At 39.2% G+C, this 16676-nt stretch overlaps 1 protein-coding gene and 1 long non-coding RNA gene across 5 annotated transcripts in view; both read right to left on the reverse strand.

Annotated features, from left to right (window-relative positions):
- The window catches only part of SPART (spartin), a 467162-nt gene that overhangs the window by 398331 nt on the left and 52155 nt on the right, over window positions 1–16676 (reverse strand). The window lies entirely within an intron of this gene.
- Window positions 2791–16676, reverse strand: part of LOC133207989 (uncharacterized) — a 214844-nt gene continuing 200958 nt past the window's right edge. The window contains exon 2 of the long non-coding RNA XR_009724205.1: window positions 2791–2863. This is a non-coding gene — a long non-coding RNA (uncharacterized LOC133207989). The remainder of the gene's footprint in view (window positions 2864–16676) is intronic.

A 16676-nucleotide genomic window follows, 5' to 3' on the forward strand; every position in this document is an offset into this window, starting at 1 on the left:
AATCAATTTTTTCTTTTTTTTTTTTTTTTAATGAGAAATACATGGCAGCATCCTTAAAGGGAATTTAGCCTATCCCAAGCAATCATAAATCTACGTCATAGCAAGACAGGGTTAAACCTTACAGGATGCATAACATACACACTCTTTGAGAGGTACAGCCCATTGGTTTCTCAGACTTTCATTTTAAAATGTTTTGCATGGTGTGATCTGTACAATACTTGCAAGCAGATACTTCCTACCTTAAAGTTTTTAAAGAAAAGGCTGGCATTTATTGTATGATTCAGTATATTGCAGGAGAGCGGAGGTACCAGGAAGTTCTGGCCCTTTACATGTGACTGTAATACAAATGGCATATAAATAATCCTTAAAAACTGAGGGGAACGTAATGGGCCAGTGCGTATAAGATTCTCTTTTTGTCTTGGTCCCCCAGTTTAGACTGCAATTAGGGAGTTTTTTCTCTTGCAATTATTAGGTTATGTGTAGAGTATTAAGGTATTTTAAAAAAATAACAGTTCTCTGATACTGATGATTGGAAACTGGCATCAGCTGTTAATCAGACAAGTAGCCTGTGGAAATCAGTAGTGTGTGATGACAGAAGGGGGTATGTTTGCACGTTAGCCTCTGCCTCTCACTACTAAGATAAAATACCCAGGCTTCATCAGAGGGAATATAGTTGTGTTTTGCCACGACCAGCAGAAGGCAAACTCCTTACCTTTCTGGTGGCACAGTTCTGAGTTAAAGGTCTCGGTACATAATCATTATAGAAGGTCTATCTTATGTACTGACAGACAGCTTCTCAGCTTAGTTCCTACCCAGGATCCTCACAAAGCTTTAGTCCTTGGATTTGTCTATCACCCTGCAGTGCCTCTGTGGTCCTTCGGTATTGCCTAATTGTCTCTCTTGCTTCTGTCTTCCAGGATTCCTATGTATTCTTGATAGAAGAAGGTTCTCTGCTGCCTTCTTTGCAGACATGGTTCATCATACAATAAAATAAAGTGAAGGCAGGCTCTGAATATTGTCTCATTTTACCCCAAAGGGCCAAATGAAAACTAAGTAGGAAATTAAAGTCCCCATTCAACCCCTGAGGATTGTTGTTACAATCCTTGCTTATGAAGTATCAAAGACTGAAGGGATTTCTCTGCAGATTGCTTTACAGATTGCTATGAAGTATCTTCTAAAGAACTTTTCTGGATATTGCCTTTCTAAGATTGGTTTTGAAAGAGAGGTGAGGAGATGTTTTATGTTTAACATTTTATGTTCATGTTCAATGTTTCATATTTTGTCTTGACCACAGCAGCAAAAAGGTATCATCAGACTGAAGATGTCTGCAAATTAATATTGATGCTGATCACATTAATTATAAAAAACCCCAAACAAGTCAATTCTTTTTAGACTTGAAGCATCTTCCTCAGTAAATAGAGACATTGATTTTTAATCTTTAGCTAGTGATTGAAATATTGCTTAGATGGGAATCTGTATCATGAAAAGGTTTGTCTTCTAAGTGTAAATGAAGCAGCAGTTTTGAAATCACTAAAAGACAAATAGAGAACAAAGAGGGGTGAGATGAAGAAGACATCTGAAAGGAGAGCTGAGCATGGGTGACAAACAAGCCAGAACTATGATTTAAGATTCACCTATATGCTAATTGAAGTTATGCCTCCTAGAAATCAACAAAATAAGTACTTGCTTACATCTTTTACTTTAATTAACTGTAAGCATCATGGAATTTTACTTTGTTTAGAAATAACACAAAATACTGTGTATGCCTAGTATTTTTAAGAAAGTTCTAGGGAATAGAGAAAAAGAGTGTAGTTACATAAAGAAAGATTACATGTGCTGCTCAGAACTGCCAGAACAGCTCATGAATGAGCTCAGCTTCACTAAAGCATTTAAGTTTGAGAGTTGAAAAGCTGTTTAGCTGTTTTTCTTAGGTTTACACATGCTTAGAAAATCTCAAACTGACTCAGTGCATTGCTAACACTAGTAAATTCTTGATCATTTCCCAGGTTGCAGGAGCTGTAGAACTTTGACATACGAATAAAAGCTGGGGATGGATATAACAAAATGTAGTTTATGGCTGGACACTGTTTCCCCATATGAAAAAGATATAAATTTTATTACAGGCAAGTATAATAGAATCATAGAATCATAGAATATTTAAGGTTGGAAAGGACCATCTAGTTCCAATCCGCTTGCCCTAGGCAGGAACACCTCACACTAAACCATGTCACCCAAGGCTTTGTCCAACCTGGCCTTGAACACCACCAGGGATGGAAAATTCACAACCTCCCTGGGCAACCTATTCCAGTGCCTTACAACCCTCACAGTAAAGAACTTCATCCTTATATCTAATCTAAACTTCCCCTGTTTAAGTTTTAACCCATTACCCCTTGTCCTATCACTCCAGTCCCTAATGAAGAGTCCCTCCCCAGCATCCCTATAGGCCCCCTTCAGATACTGGAAGGCTGCTATGAGGTCTCCACGCAGCCTTCCCTTCTCCAGGCTGAACAGCCCCAGGTTTCTCAGCCTGTCTTCATATGGGAGGTGCTCCAGTCCCCTGACCATCCTCGTGGCCCTTCTCTGGACTTGTTCCAACAGTTCCATGTTCTTTCTATGTTTAGGACACCAGTACTACACACAATACTTCAGGTGAGGTCTCATGAGAGCAGAGTAGAGGGGCAGGATCACCTCCTTCGACCTGCTGGTCACGCTCCTTTTGATGCAGCCCAGGATATGGTTGGCTTTCTGGGCTGCAAGAGAACACCGCAGCTGGCTCATGCTCATTTTCTCATTGAACAGCACCCCCAAGTCCTTCTCCACAGGGCTGCTTTGAATCTCTTCCCTGCCCAACCTGTAGCTGTGCCTGGGATTGCTCTGACCCAGGTGTAGGACCTTGCACTTGGCATGGTTAAACTTCATCAGCCCACCTCACAAGCGTGTCAAGGTCCCTCTGGATGGCATTCCTTCCCTCCAGCATATCAACCGAACCACACAGCTTGGTGTCATCGGCAAACTTGCTAAGGGCACACTCAATCCCACTGTCCATGTCAGCAATGAAGATGTTAAACAAGACTGGTCCCAACACCGATCCCTGAAGGACACCACTCATTACTGGTCTCCAGCTGGACATTGAGCCTTTGACCACAACTCTTTGTGTGCGGCCATCCATCCAGTTCTTTATCCACCAAGTGGTCCATTCATCAAATTGATGTCTCTCCAATTTAGAGACAAGGATGTCGTGTGGGACAGTGTTGAACACTTTACACGAGTCCAGGTAGATGACATCAGCTGCTCTACTGCTGTCCATCAGTTCCATAGTTCCATCATAGAAGGCCACCAGATTGGTCAGGCAGGATGTCCCCTTGGTGAAGCCATGCTGGCTGTCACCAAGCACCTTGTTGATTTTCATGTGCCTTAGCGTGCCTTCCAGGAGAATCTGCTCCAAGATTTTGCCAGGCACAGAGGTGAGACTGACTGGTCTGTAATTCCCTGGGTCATCCATTTTCCCTTTCTTGAAAATGGGGGATTACATTTCCCTTTTTCCACTCATCGGGAACTTCACCTGACTGCCATGATTTCTCAGATATGATGTACATTTTATAATTATATTCTCCACATCTTAAGTGAGAGGATAAAATTGACTGAAAACTCATTGTGAATTGTGAGAGCACAAACAGCATGGTCAAGGGACTCACAGAGATGGGGCAGAATACAGAAAAAAGGTATCAAGATGCTTTTAACTGCATCTAACAGGTGCAGAAACACAAGTGTGTTCTTGATCCTTTAATACTGTATTTCACAGTCATGTAAAAAATAAATGAAAATAATTAAATGAAAAAATATTCTTCAGGCTCAGGAGCATTTAAATATTAATGTTTCTTGGCATAATGGAACTATAACCTTGTTAAAATTGGTCCTAATCATGCATATTTTACCAATTGTGTAAATTTTTTTGTGAATCAAGTCCTTACAGAGCAAATTTGATTCACATATTTCAAAGTTACTGAAAATCTGTTTCCTAATAGAAGCTTTTATTATCAAAATTACTTTTCTTAGCATAACAAGGCCCCATGGGAGAATAAAATTATTTGTTTCATAAAGGTAAGTTCTGTTTCTCCAAAAATCTTCAGAAAGAAGAGCTGTGCAGAAAATTATCTATTTTAGCAACTATACCTAATGGTTTGTATTATGCTAGATACTGGAAAAAATTCAAGAGGTAATTAATTTGTTCTAGTAGAGCTCTAGAAGTTCCATTAGATTAAGCAATATTTATAGAAAACAACATTGAGATAAATCGATTTTAAGGCAAGAATGATTACATATTATGTAGTACCTTGTGAACTTCCATGCCATTAGGAACTGTTTGAAAATTGTTGTTTGCATAGATTCAATCTCAGATAAATGAAACTGTGCTTGAATAACTTAATAACTGCTTTGAAGAGTTGCTTGTTTGTGCTAGACCTTCACTATAGCACCCCAGAAAAGAGATAAAGGTTTCTTAACTGGGTTATTCAGTATGCAGGGGTTAACTTAACTGGGTTAATAAACATTTTCAGTCCCAGAGTCAAGAATACATTGTGAACAAAATAGGGTAATAAGGACACAGTATACAATACTATTAAGCCTCCAGCCTTGTGGCCAGCCGTGACTCCAACAAAATATCTATTACAGGTAAATCCAGAATTGCAAAAAAGTGGATTAAATTAGGTAGCTCAAGATACAGCTTCTCATGTAAATGACATCAGGTTTGGATAGCAAATAGGCTGTAATTTAGATTAGCAGAACCCTTACATTTCTAAATCATTAACATGCATTCCTCCATTATAGTTTTCTTTAACAAAAGCTTAGCTTTGTTTCCCAGTAACTCAGATCTATGGTAATGTGGTCCCCACAGAGAAAAGATCAATTTCACCTCTGCAAAGGAAGATCTGTAAAACAATGAATAGAGTAGCATTATTAAATTATGTATTTCAAGTATTAGACAGTAAAACCTTACTGAGTCATACACAACAATCTGGCTGAGTTTTGTCAGTCTGAATATGGCCCATTGCTTTTGTCTAACACTCTACACACATTTGGCTCTATAACTTACACTTTTTGAGTTTACAGTGTAGCAGGGCAGAAAAATAGTTTGATAACTAATTAATATTTGGATAGCATTTGTTCATTCCAAATGTTTCGGTTGTGTGCAACAATTTAAAATTAATATTTAGTGTAATAGGTCAATTGTCTGAATTGGCCTTCAACCACAAACATTTTTTCATAATTTTTTCAGCACAACAGTGAGTGTGTGTATAGTTTTCTTCACACAAGTCTTTAAAAAAGGATGAGAACTATGTAAGAAGCTTTGCAAAGCTGGAAGAAGACAGAAAGATGGGAAGATAATACAGAATAAACTGGACAACCAACTTTTCATTTTTATGAAATGGCTCATAATAATACATAAGATAACAGAGAATATGGCCTTCCTGCTGTCTCAAATTGGCAGCCCATTTGGCTCTTTGAGAACATCCTGCTAATGCTGTTTTCTGATAGGAACTTTGTGTAGGAGACGTGAAAATAAATCTTGATATCTCAAACTGTTTTCTGCAATATTGCAGCAAAAAAAAAAAAAAAAGATTCGAAAAAAAAACCCATCAAAATGTCTCAAGGAATGTATTTACTCCATGGTGTTTGGTCCTCTTTCCCTGAAGCATGAGAGATGTGTAAGCATGCTGTATGTGTGCAGCTCCAAATTACTTTTCGGACTGGTATTGCCATACTGCCTTGTTTATATATTAAAAAAGGAAAGAAAAAAAAAAGTGTGTCCATTCATCTGTGCTCATGAATTTAATTAAACTGACTTTAAAATGCAGATTAGCCTTCCATCCTACATTCCAACTGGAATCCAGATTGTCTTCTGGGCTCTTCTGACTTACACGATGATTTCCACAGGATTCAGTAGTGAAAACACTGTATATACTTGTAAACTACTTTCAGATTCCATTTTGGTGACTTTGAAATAATCTGTATCTACCTGTGCATGAAACTGCCAATTGCTAACAACAGCACTGATGATCCACAGACAATCTAGTGTGTTAAATTAATTAACAAATCTATTTTTTCCAAAAAGTCTTCATTTGGATACTAAGTCATTTTAGATACCTGATTGCTCTCTCTTAGGTATGTCAATATTTTCAGGCAAAGCAGGTAAAGTTTTCACCACAGTAAGATGAAATTTGACCAGATACTTAATGAACATTTAAAACTTTGGTGTGACTATTTGCTTCACCCTATACACTTTTACAAATTAATTGTGTTAGCCTCTTTATTACATCCACTTCCCACTTAGGCCTGTGCACAAGAACTACGTAAAATTGTTTCAAATCAATATTGGACTTAGTGTGTCAAACTGATTAGTGGTCTGTTACTATGATTTTATATTCCAGCTCTGTAAACTGAGTATATTCCAGTACATTGTATGCATGATTTTACAGCAAAGCTTCAGTTGCTTTCCCACTGCTGAAAGCCTTTTGCAAGTTCATTCTCTCTTGACTGAACGACAGGATATCAGCAGGGGATGACTAAAACCCAACAATAACAAAAAAAACCTTTCCTTCTAGGAGACTGAAACTTAGTTGGAATGAGGACTTCTTGTTGAATGGGAAGAAATTTTTAATTATGCACAAAGAACAGCTAGATAAAGGAGAAAATGTAAATAATTAACATCTGACTTCACCCTACAACAGCAAGAATTCCTCCTGATTATTTTTAAACAGAAAACAAATATAATTTCAGAGTATGAGAAATTGACTACTTTTTCAGGTACTCTTTTCTGTTTCCTAGAATAAAACAGCCCAATTGACTGTGTCACTTAAATATTTGTAAAGGAAAGAAAATCCTCTGAGTCTCCTTATGCATATTCTGATTAGCTCATGGAAATGTCAGAGCCTTCACATGAGTAACTGGTGTGTGAAAGTCTTCAGCAGTGAAAAGAGGAGGGAGAAAAAAAGCCTATATAGTCTGCTTTTGCTGTAATCATGTCTTTGTAATCAAATGGTACTATCCTGATTTAGAGAAACTGAAGAGCTAAGTCCAGAACAGAAGCTGAAGAATCAGTTCCATGAAGATGCAGACTGATGCATCCCAGGAGGCTGCTGCCTATCTTTGGCACAGATGTGCACTGCTGGCTCTTGGTCCTCTTGCTGTTTATCAGAGCCCCTGATTCCTTCTCTGCAAAGCTTCTTCCAGCTGCCAGTCCCCAGCTGTTGGGACCTGTGTTTTTTCTGTTCTAGAAGTTCAAGTTTGCATTTGCTTTTTATGAACTTCATGAACTTCTTTGAATTTCTTATAAATCCCTAAGTCAAATTATGTTCAACCCTAAATGAATTGAATTTTTCAGAGATTAAAACATAAAAAATAAAAAACAGTGAAAAGATATTTTCCTTCAGCTGGCTCTTGGAAGCATTGTAAACTTGCAGGACTGCACTCTATTGACCACTGAGTAGGGTCTGAATGAAAGCAGTAAGTCTAATAAATAGTGCTTGGTGCTCCCCATGAGATAAGTATTTTGAACTAGTAGAAGGTCAGTAATTCAGATGCATTTCTTAAGTTTAGCTTCAAATGCAGCATTTTGCTTTGACGAGTCAATTGTATACAGTTATTTTAGGAGGAAATGTAGGGCTGAACAAATCTCAATTATTTTTTGAAACTTCAAGCTTAGATCATCAAGAATTTTCATACTGAAAGCAGACATTCTTACATATGAGCCTGATGCCTTTTCTCTTGTGATACTTATGCTTGATTTACTGCCTGTAGGCATGAGTAGCTACAACCATTTCAGTAAAATTTTACTAGTCTTTTTATCCCACTTATACAGGTATCACCAGCAGAATATATTGCTTTCAAATTCTCCATGGACCACAAATGATGGTAGTCTAAACAGCCTTTAATCTTCTTATCAGCATAAATTTTACTCCTCTGGAAACTGAGTGTTCTGTCTGAAATTAAATAAATAAATAAATGGAAAGTATCTTTTTATTGCTATTATTACTTGCAGCACAGTTTCTCCTGCTGATGGCAAGAGTAATTGAGGCGATGGAAACCCATACACTTAATTCTCACTCATTAAAATACGTCAAGAGACAAGTCCTGAGCTCCTTAACTTAAATAAACCTCAACTGAAAATAAAGGTTAACCTGAATAGTAATTTACACTTAAGATTAACGTAAGCACATAGTTGCATTGCTTAAACAAATATTCAATACATTTTTAAATCTGGCTCTCAGCTTATGTTTAGGTTGGTAATGCCAAATATAAACTGAGTAAAATAAAACCTTAATATTTTATCCTGCCCAGATAGCCAAGCATTTAACATAATACACTAATAAGATGTTTAAGAATTTAATTTACCAAACTGCAAAATTTGCTTTACCCTCATAAACTCTATATATATATATATTTCAAAATGTTCTACAGTGCTTACAAACCGTAACTGGGTAAAGGCATAAGACCCTTTAAGGGTTATGAGAAGAGGCATTCCCTGAGGAGAACAAAGGGAGAAGAAAGGTCCTTGGAGACACTGCTGCAGCATTTTCAAATGACAAGAATTGCTGACGGCACCAGAAGAAGCAAAATTAAGTGATCTTGTAATCTCTTCGTAATGCTTACATTTTTGTGCCTAGATCAGGCCTCAGGACAGAGACTGTGTTTTTGTTACCTTTTGTTTATAATAATTTCACTTTCACTGATTTCCTGCTAAGTAATTCAGAGCAAAATATACACTATGCTAGAAAATATGTCTGTAGTTCTTTTTTTTTGTTACCACTGTATGTTATGAACGCTGGTGGAGATGGTCTAACTTGTGCAGAACACCATCCTATCTTCTCCCAAGAACCCTTGCATTGTATGAGTCCATTCCTGTGGCTTGCCTGCTTGTAGACATCTGAGTTGTGATTGCCTGATGGAAGCTGAATCTGATGGCTTCAAGACTGAGGTATCCCAGTGCTTGTCCTGCGCAGCCAGGCTGTGATAGACCCTGACCTCTGGGACAGCCAGCAGCTGAGCTGAGCACAAACACTGCAGACACAGATCTCACATACACATGAACAATACAAATGGTCTGATCCCATTCTTACTCACCAGCTAATCAGGCTCAGGTTCAAAGTTTGCCAGACGCGCACAAACACAAATCCAGACCCATGGTACCTCCCATAGCCAGGTCTCAGATCCCCAGGCTCCCTGTGCCTCATCCCCAGAATATCGGTCTTTCTTGTAGCTGGCCCCCCAGACCTCTCACCCTGTGAGAGGTCAATGGTGTCTCACACACACAAACATACAAAAACAGAATAGAGAACACACTCAGCCAGGAAAATGTGTACAAATAGTGTTTAGTAAGATGACGGGACAGAACAGACTGCAGACATCAGCTGCTGGGCTTCTCCAGACAAGGATATGACCAACAACTTATTTACACATAGCTGGCCCCTATTATTCCCCTCTCCTCTCCATTTTCACATACTTGTTCCTTTCCCATCACCTTAGTCCTTCCTTTCCTAACTTTGTCCCTTCCCTTAAACATCGCCTAATAAGTTTCACACTTTTCCACAGTCCCCTTCAAGCATCCTGCAGGAAGTTTTACACAATCCCACAAGACCCCTCAGGTATCCAAAATAACCTTGCTCTTTCCCACAAGAACCATGGTGAACCTGCTCCCCACCCCTTCTTTTCAGTTACAAAGTCCTTGTTGAACCTCCTCAATGCTTTGAGCGGCCCCTTCAGTGGCTCACCCACCAGTGATCTGAGCGCTCTGGTCTTCAGGATTGCCCCTTTTTTTCTCCTATTGTGTATCTGGGTGCGGTTTATAACTTCTCATGTCTCTCACCCTCATTTTTTTTGCTGAATAACAATCAGATATCCCCACAGAACAGATGTCCTTCTGTGCCAGGTAGCTACACAGCCTTTACCTTTCTTGTGTCTTTTGCCTTCCATATACTCTTTAATTCCACACATCTTTACAGGTTTATGACCATTAATTTTAGGCACTAAACTGAGTTTTCTCAAAGGTGAAAGGGAAATTTCAGTGAAAATGCACTTGCTTCAGAAACTGAATCAGTACCTACAAGCAATTTTCTCTCTTTCTTGTCTTGAGAGGGAATCTTAAGACTCCTCCCAGCTTAAGGAGGGATCATGTCTCTTATAGGCTGATACTTGGGTAAGCTTAAAAAACCCAAACAAATAAAACACAACAAAACAATACAAACCAAGATTTTCTGGCTCCTTCTAAGATTTCTGGAGTTCACCAAAGCAGTATTTGAAACAATTTCATGTAATAGCATTTATTTGAGAAAAGTCTATAGCATAACAAAAGAGTTTCATTCCTTGTTCAGTGTTCATAGCACAGGTCACTATGGCCTGACAGCTCGAATTCTGACAGCATATTAATATAGCTGATCCAGAACCTGTCCACTGTTCTTGTACATACTCAGCTTTCAGTGATGAGCTGACTTTGCAGCAGTGTGAGGTAGTGTTCCCTCCATACTCTGAATGAATGGATCCATATTCTGATCCATTGATCCCCCTCAGGAGCAGTGATGATTATGGTACTTCTCTGCTTATGACCTCAAAAAACCCAAATCCTAACCACTCAGGCTTTGGCCTGTCCCTGACAACTGTGTCATGCTGCAGTCACAGCAGCATGAAGAACTCTGTCTTCGTAAAGCTCAACTTACAAATATGGAGAAATGAGAATATTCTGCTCTGTACTTCTGCATGCTTTAAAAGCTGCCCATGAAAAGAAGGGGTGAGAGCTGCAGTTAGGACAGTCACTGAGGACAGTGAGATTCTGGCATGAAGAACGGGACCAGAGCAACACCCACCACCAGAGGAAAGAATAACTTATGGCCTTTTTAACTGCTGCTGCTTCATTTCTCTTTCTGTATTCCTACAAGGCTCGGCTGCAGACTGACTGGCTGAGCTGACAAAGAAGTGAAAACAGGCACCTGTATAAGGAAAATAAGGCAGCCATCCACTGCATATAAACCAGCCCTGCCAAGGTCCTCAGCAAGAGCCTCAAGACTACTGAAAACCCAGAGCAGTGCTCAAAGCATCTTTAAATTTGATTATTCCTGCTTGTTTGTGAATGGAAAGCAAAAGGCCACATCAGTCAAATCTGGTTTCAGTCTCATGAAGCAGTGCTGCAAACTATCAACATTTCATTGACTAGGGCATTGCAAGATATTTGCTGCAGTCTCACACTGCCGGTCTTACTGGCAGGTAGCTCCTTTGGCAGCTGAGGTGAGAGAAAAATATCCTCAGTGGCTTTTGCATGGTTGTTTCTACTAGATTTTCAAGCGCTGTATTTGAGCGTGTGTTCCAGGTTGTTGGAGAAGGTGATAATCCCCAAACAGAAGTCTGGCTCTGCTTTCTTGAGAGCAAAGCACTGTGCACACATAAATACACAACTGTCAGAGGGGCTTGTGGGAGGACCTCCAGGTAACTCATAACAGGGTGCCAAGGGACTTGGCATCACAGAGCATCTCTGATAGATCTACATGTACTTGATGCCTTTATAAAGACATACATAGCCACACAAACTGCACTCAGAAGACCAGTGATCCAGGCTATTATAAGAGTAAGAAAAATTCCTCTTGAGAGGGGACGGGTTATATACTTGCTAAGATCCTCTTCTTGTGCATGTTACATACACTTGGTGTATTGGCACTTAACAATGAAGACAAATGACTGAGATAGAGGTTCTGCAGGACCCACATCTGTCAGGAATACTTCTATGCCATGACACAGGCATAGGTGATGGATGTGCAGGTATTAGATGCCTCTTGTGAGTCCTTTCATTGCTTTGAAGTGTTTTTGCAGTGTAAATATGGAGAAATAAATAAAATTAAGCACAAGGAATTATTTTTAGGCAGGGTGTACAATGCTGTAAAGCATTCTAGAAGGAGTTCGAAGTGCCTGAGAAATCCTGTCTTGGATATATCTTGTATAACTCAACAGTGCCTAAAGAATTAATATAATGTTTTTTCCCCTTTACTGCAGGAGATCAAACAGGTGTTTCTGGTAATAACTTAATTTGTTTTCTAGTTAAAATAATTAGAAGTACGTATATTGCCCTTGAAAGCAAGCTGTGCTGCAGTAGTTGCTTAATGCGGTAACAGTACTACTCACTGTTTTTTCTTCTGGTACAAAGAAAGCAAATCACACTATTCCTAAGGAACACAGTCCCGTTTCACTTCACATGCCCTAGTGTTGTACCACAGTGGAAGAGCTCATAGACAAAATTGTTATGTTCCTTGAAAACTAATGTTCATAGAAGTTGTACGTTACAACATTTGGATCAACTAGTTATTGGTAACATTTTCTTTAATTCATACAGGCATAAGTTATAAAATTCAGGAGATGCATCAGAAAGTGTGTACACTGTTTAAAAAGTACACATTGACCCTCTAGAAAAATTGCTGCTTTCTCTTCTTTTACTTTGTTTACATGTATTTTACTGCTTTTTCCCCTACTCAACATCACAGTATCACAGTATCACAGTATGTCAGAGATTGGAAGGGACCTCAAAAGATCATCTAGCCCAATCCCCCTGCCGGAGCAGGAACACCTAGATAAAGTTACACAGGAACGTGTCCAGGCGGGTTTTGAATGTCTCCAGAGAAGGAGACTCCACAGCCTCCCTGGGCAGCCTGTTCCAGTGTTCTGTCACCCTCACTGAGAAGAAGTTTCTTCTCAAGTTTAAGTGGAACCTCTTGTGTTTGCCCTAATTGTTCAAGTTAAATCAACTTAAATATATTGCTTCCTATTCTATGTCTAGCAGACAGAAGAGGAAGCAGACAGTAACATATAGAAGCAGATGCTAGCACTGAAACATTAATCTGTAGGTTTTTTACTGTTTTCATTACTGCCTCATCCCTGGGAGTGTTCAAGACAAGGTTGAATGAGTCTTTGAGCAACCTGGCCTAGTGCAACCTGTGGCAAGGGTTTGGAACTAGGAAATCCTTAGGGTTCCTTCCAACCCAAAACATTCTATGATTCTATAAAAATGCCTAGAAAGAAAACAGGCCTCTGTTTTCATCCTTCCAAAACCTGGGGGGAGAAGTGTGTGCTACCATTACAGCCATGTAGTCTTTCTTCTCACCTAGAGAAATGTCAGCCTTTAAAAAAAACAGATTAAACATCATGTCAAAGGCAGATTCTCAGGTGAGCTGGATGGTGTGGAAAACTAGCCATCAAACAGTGTCTTAGAGACATAAAAACATGTAGAGAGGGAAGCTGAGAAGTCACACTTCTGTGCTAATCATAATGGGGCTTCAAGAAAAGTTTAATCTCCTCTTTGTACTTCTATTTTTTGTTCTGGAATGAGGGAAACATCGGTTTCACCTTTCAGTTCTTATGTAACAGACCAAATTTAGAAAAATGTTTACATTTCTTACTGAAGGCTTTTGCTCTGACTATGGCTATTATAAAAGTGCTATAACAACAAGACCTTAGAAAAAGATGTTTCATTTCCCTTAATTTGTGCAGATGACAACACTGTGTGCATATCCAGTCCCCTCACCCTCAACTCAATGAGTTTTAAGCTGAGTAAGATGCCTTTAACAACTCAGTTGGGTCTCCTTCCCTAGTAACCAAGTTCTCCTAAACCTACTGATATTTTTGTCTGATTAAAAAAAAAAAAAAATCAAAGAAAAAAGAGGATTAAGGAGATGGAGGAAAGCATGGACAAGGCATGGCAAGGTTAGTTCACCCCCAGCTCTTTGAAGGAGGAAGCAGGAGGCAGCAAAAACCTAGCTGTGTCATAATTTTTTTTTGTTGTTGTTGTTGTTTCCTCAGCTTTTCAAAGTGCCTTGGCTATTATTTGATCTCTAGCAGACAGGTGCTGTAGCCATTTTTCAGCAAAAGGCTTATCTCTATATGCCACTTTCAGAACTATATTTCATAGTGAATGGCGTGAAAAAGTTCCCCTACTGATCTTCAAAACAACTTGCAAGTAAAATAGCAAGCTATTGGGCTATCATTCTCTCCATTTCTCTTTCTGAGGCTCACTTTTCCATGTCTTTTTTTTTTAATCATGCTCTCTCAATGAATATTGGTGCTACTTGACCTTTAAATGTCAAAATCCATTTGAACAGCATTTACTGTAAACACTGCAGCCATATACTGCATGTGAATGGCTAACACACATAAGAATCAAGAGCTGTATTTCATGATGCACAGTGAGGCTTATGAATTTGTTTTATTATTCCTATCACCTCCCCACCCCCATGAAAATAGATTTTCAACTATTTTAAGAAGAAAGTAGGGAGAGTATATAGTGGCAAGCTGATTGACATAAGTCAGCCAGCTCTTCCAGCTAAAGGTCTGAGTCTGCAAGCTGTTTCTTGTGGGTGGATCTCTGTGCTTAGATGGAGGAGCCTGTGGAATTTCAACTGAAATCAACTATAGCTGAGCTATAAGGCATAAACTCCTACTTTCAAAATGCTTCAAGTGAAGAACCTCTTACAAAGTGGAGTCACTTTACATATTACTGTTACCACTTCCTCTTTGCTCCAGATCAGTTTCAACATGCAACTATTATTTAATTTTTATTTAATTTTTATTTAAGTTTTTGTCTGTGTTTCACACTGGGCAATAAGAACAGGCTTCCATCATAGCATCTACCTGGATGAAATTTGAAATTTGGACCAAATATCCCATCCTTTTACTTGAAAAGTTATGAAAAAGGCCAAGCAGGGGAGTCAGTCATATGGATGAAACTGAAAATATTTCCAGTACAGTAAACAGTTTCCTTCAGGCTCATCTCCTTAACACAAAGCTGCTTGGCAATGATTCAGTCCTAACAGATCTTCTGTACCAGTATCAGCTAGGACAAAATAGCAGATTTTGTCCAGTTCTAATGCCAGTTAAAAAAAAAAAAAAAGAAGTGCCTTTCCTCCATCAATTTCCAAAGAAGAACATGACAGATTTCAAAGATTTTGGTTCAAAGTTATGTCCACAGCATGCTGCAGAAGACAGTATGGATTTCCACCTGTGGCTGTTCTTCTGCTTGCAAAGGTGGACTGGTCTATTTTACCCATTGGAGAGTCTTTCTGCCTACAGAGAAGAGGTTTAGCCTTCAGGAAGAAAGGACAAAAAATACTGATTAACTTGCCACTATTTCTCTTACTCACTGAGTATGGACTTGTAGAAATGGCTGTCACAAAGAAAGAGGGTTAGGGCTCTGCTGTGCTGCAGAAGCAGTCTGCAACCTGAACATCCTGCAGGAGACTAATCACTACAGAAATCTGGGTATTATATTTTTCTGGGTGGCCAGACAATAAACTCAAATAATGCCATTGTTTGGTGTACAAAAAACGTAAGCATGCATAATTTCCACCATTCACTCAGTTTTCTTGTTTCACCTCTCCTAGTTAGAAGGCATGGACTCATTTGCAGGATTCTACCAATGAAGCCTGTCATGTTGAGATGGAGACACCTCTAGAACATGACAGAATTATAGTGCTTACAACACCCACAGGAAACAGTTGTTATCCCAAAGGCAAGTGAGAAATTGAGTCACCATATCATCATAATCTCCTACAGCCCAGCAGAGTGTCCTAATTATAACATCATCTAAGTAAAATGAAGCCTTAAAGGTAAGTACCTCCACAGCTCTGAGAAGCTTTGCCAGCACAACAAGCTGTCTCATATTTGAATTATGGACATTCAGGCTAGACCGTGACCTGCAGGATGACCTCAGGAGGTATGGTATGCCAGAGCAAGGACTGTTCAATATTCACCCAATTATGTGCTTTATCCTGAAGTAAATGTGGCATAGCCTTCACTGGGAACATTCCACCCAGGCATGCAGAGCTCCCTTCGCTGCGTTCAGTATTACACATGCTGACCTCGCTCTACAGAGCTTTCCCCCTAATCAAAGCAGCTAATTTGGTTACTTAGTAGCCTTTAGAAAGCAAATTTAAAAGTAATCCTCTATTCTTATCTTAACTGCTTCTCCTTTCAGAAACATTTTCCCAAGAGCTCAGCTCAGATGAAGAGGATGTTGTCCACTGAGCTATATGGCTTGTGAGCAATTTCCACCCACCATCCCGAAGAAGGCACCTGGTAGTTAAAGCTACAATACCAATCTCAAAAAGAAAGAAAATCCTCCTACTACAAACCCAAGAAGTTCCTCTCTCAGTTAGGTAACTGTCACCTGAGAACAAGATTACAGGCATTGCAGGTTTTGTGGTTTGTCATACATTAGCCTTAAGCTTTTTCATACCGTGCAAATCTCTTTCAAGGCCTGCTGCCCCTTCACACAGCACTACTGCACTGGGAACACCGGTAACAGTGATGGGGATATGTACTTCCAGAAAATAATATCTGGATTCCTCCAGCAGCTGAAACTGTGCCTTCTACCTGAAAATTCAAAGACAAAGCTGAGACTCATAGTGTCAGTAAAAGTCATTCAAAACCTTTGGTATGAAGTATTTCCCACAGATTTGTTTCCATATTTTTAAATTGAAAGTAAGATACTTATTTTAGAACAACATTTGGTAGTGTGCTTCTATTTTTTTTTCCATTGCAAAGTGTCCTCATTACAGGGAAGCTGAAATCTTAGTCATGGCACATGTCCTGTAGGCTGACTTTCATTTCCTACTTTTTTCACCAGAAAACTCAAGCAGCTGTTCTCAAAA

Source organism: Neopsephotus bourkii, unplaced genomic scaffold (assembly GCF_033783945.1).
Source record: "Neopsephotus bourkii isolate Nb327-2 ecotype Australia unplaced genomic scaffold, CSIRO-AGI_Nbou_v1 NB_38, whole genome shotgun sequence".
Lineage (NCBI taxonomy): Eukaryota > Metazoa > Chordata > Aves > Psittaciformes > Psittacidae > Neopsephotus > Neopsephotus bourkii.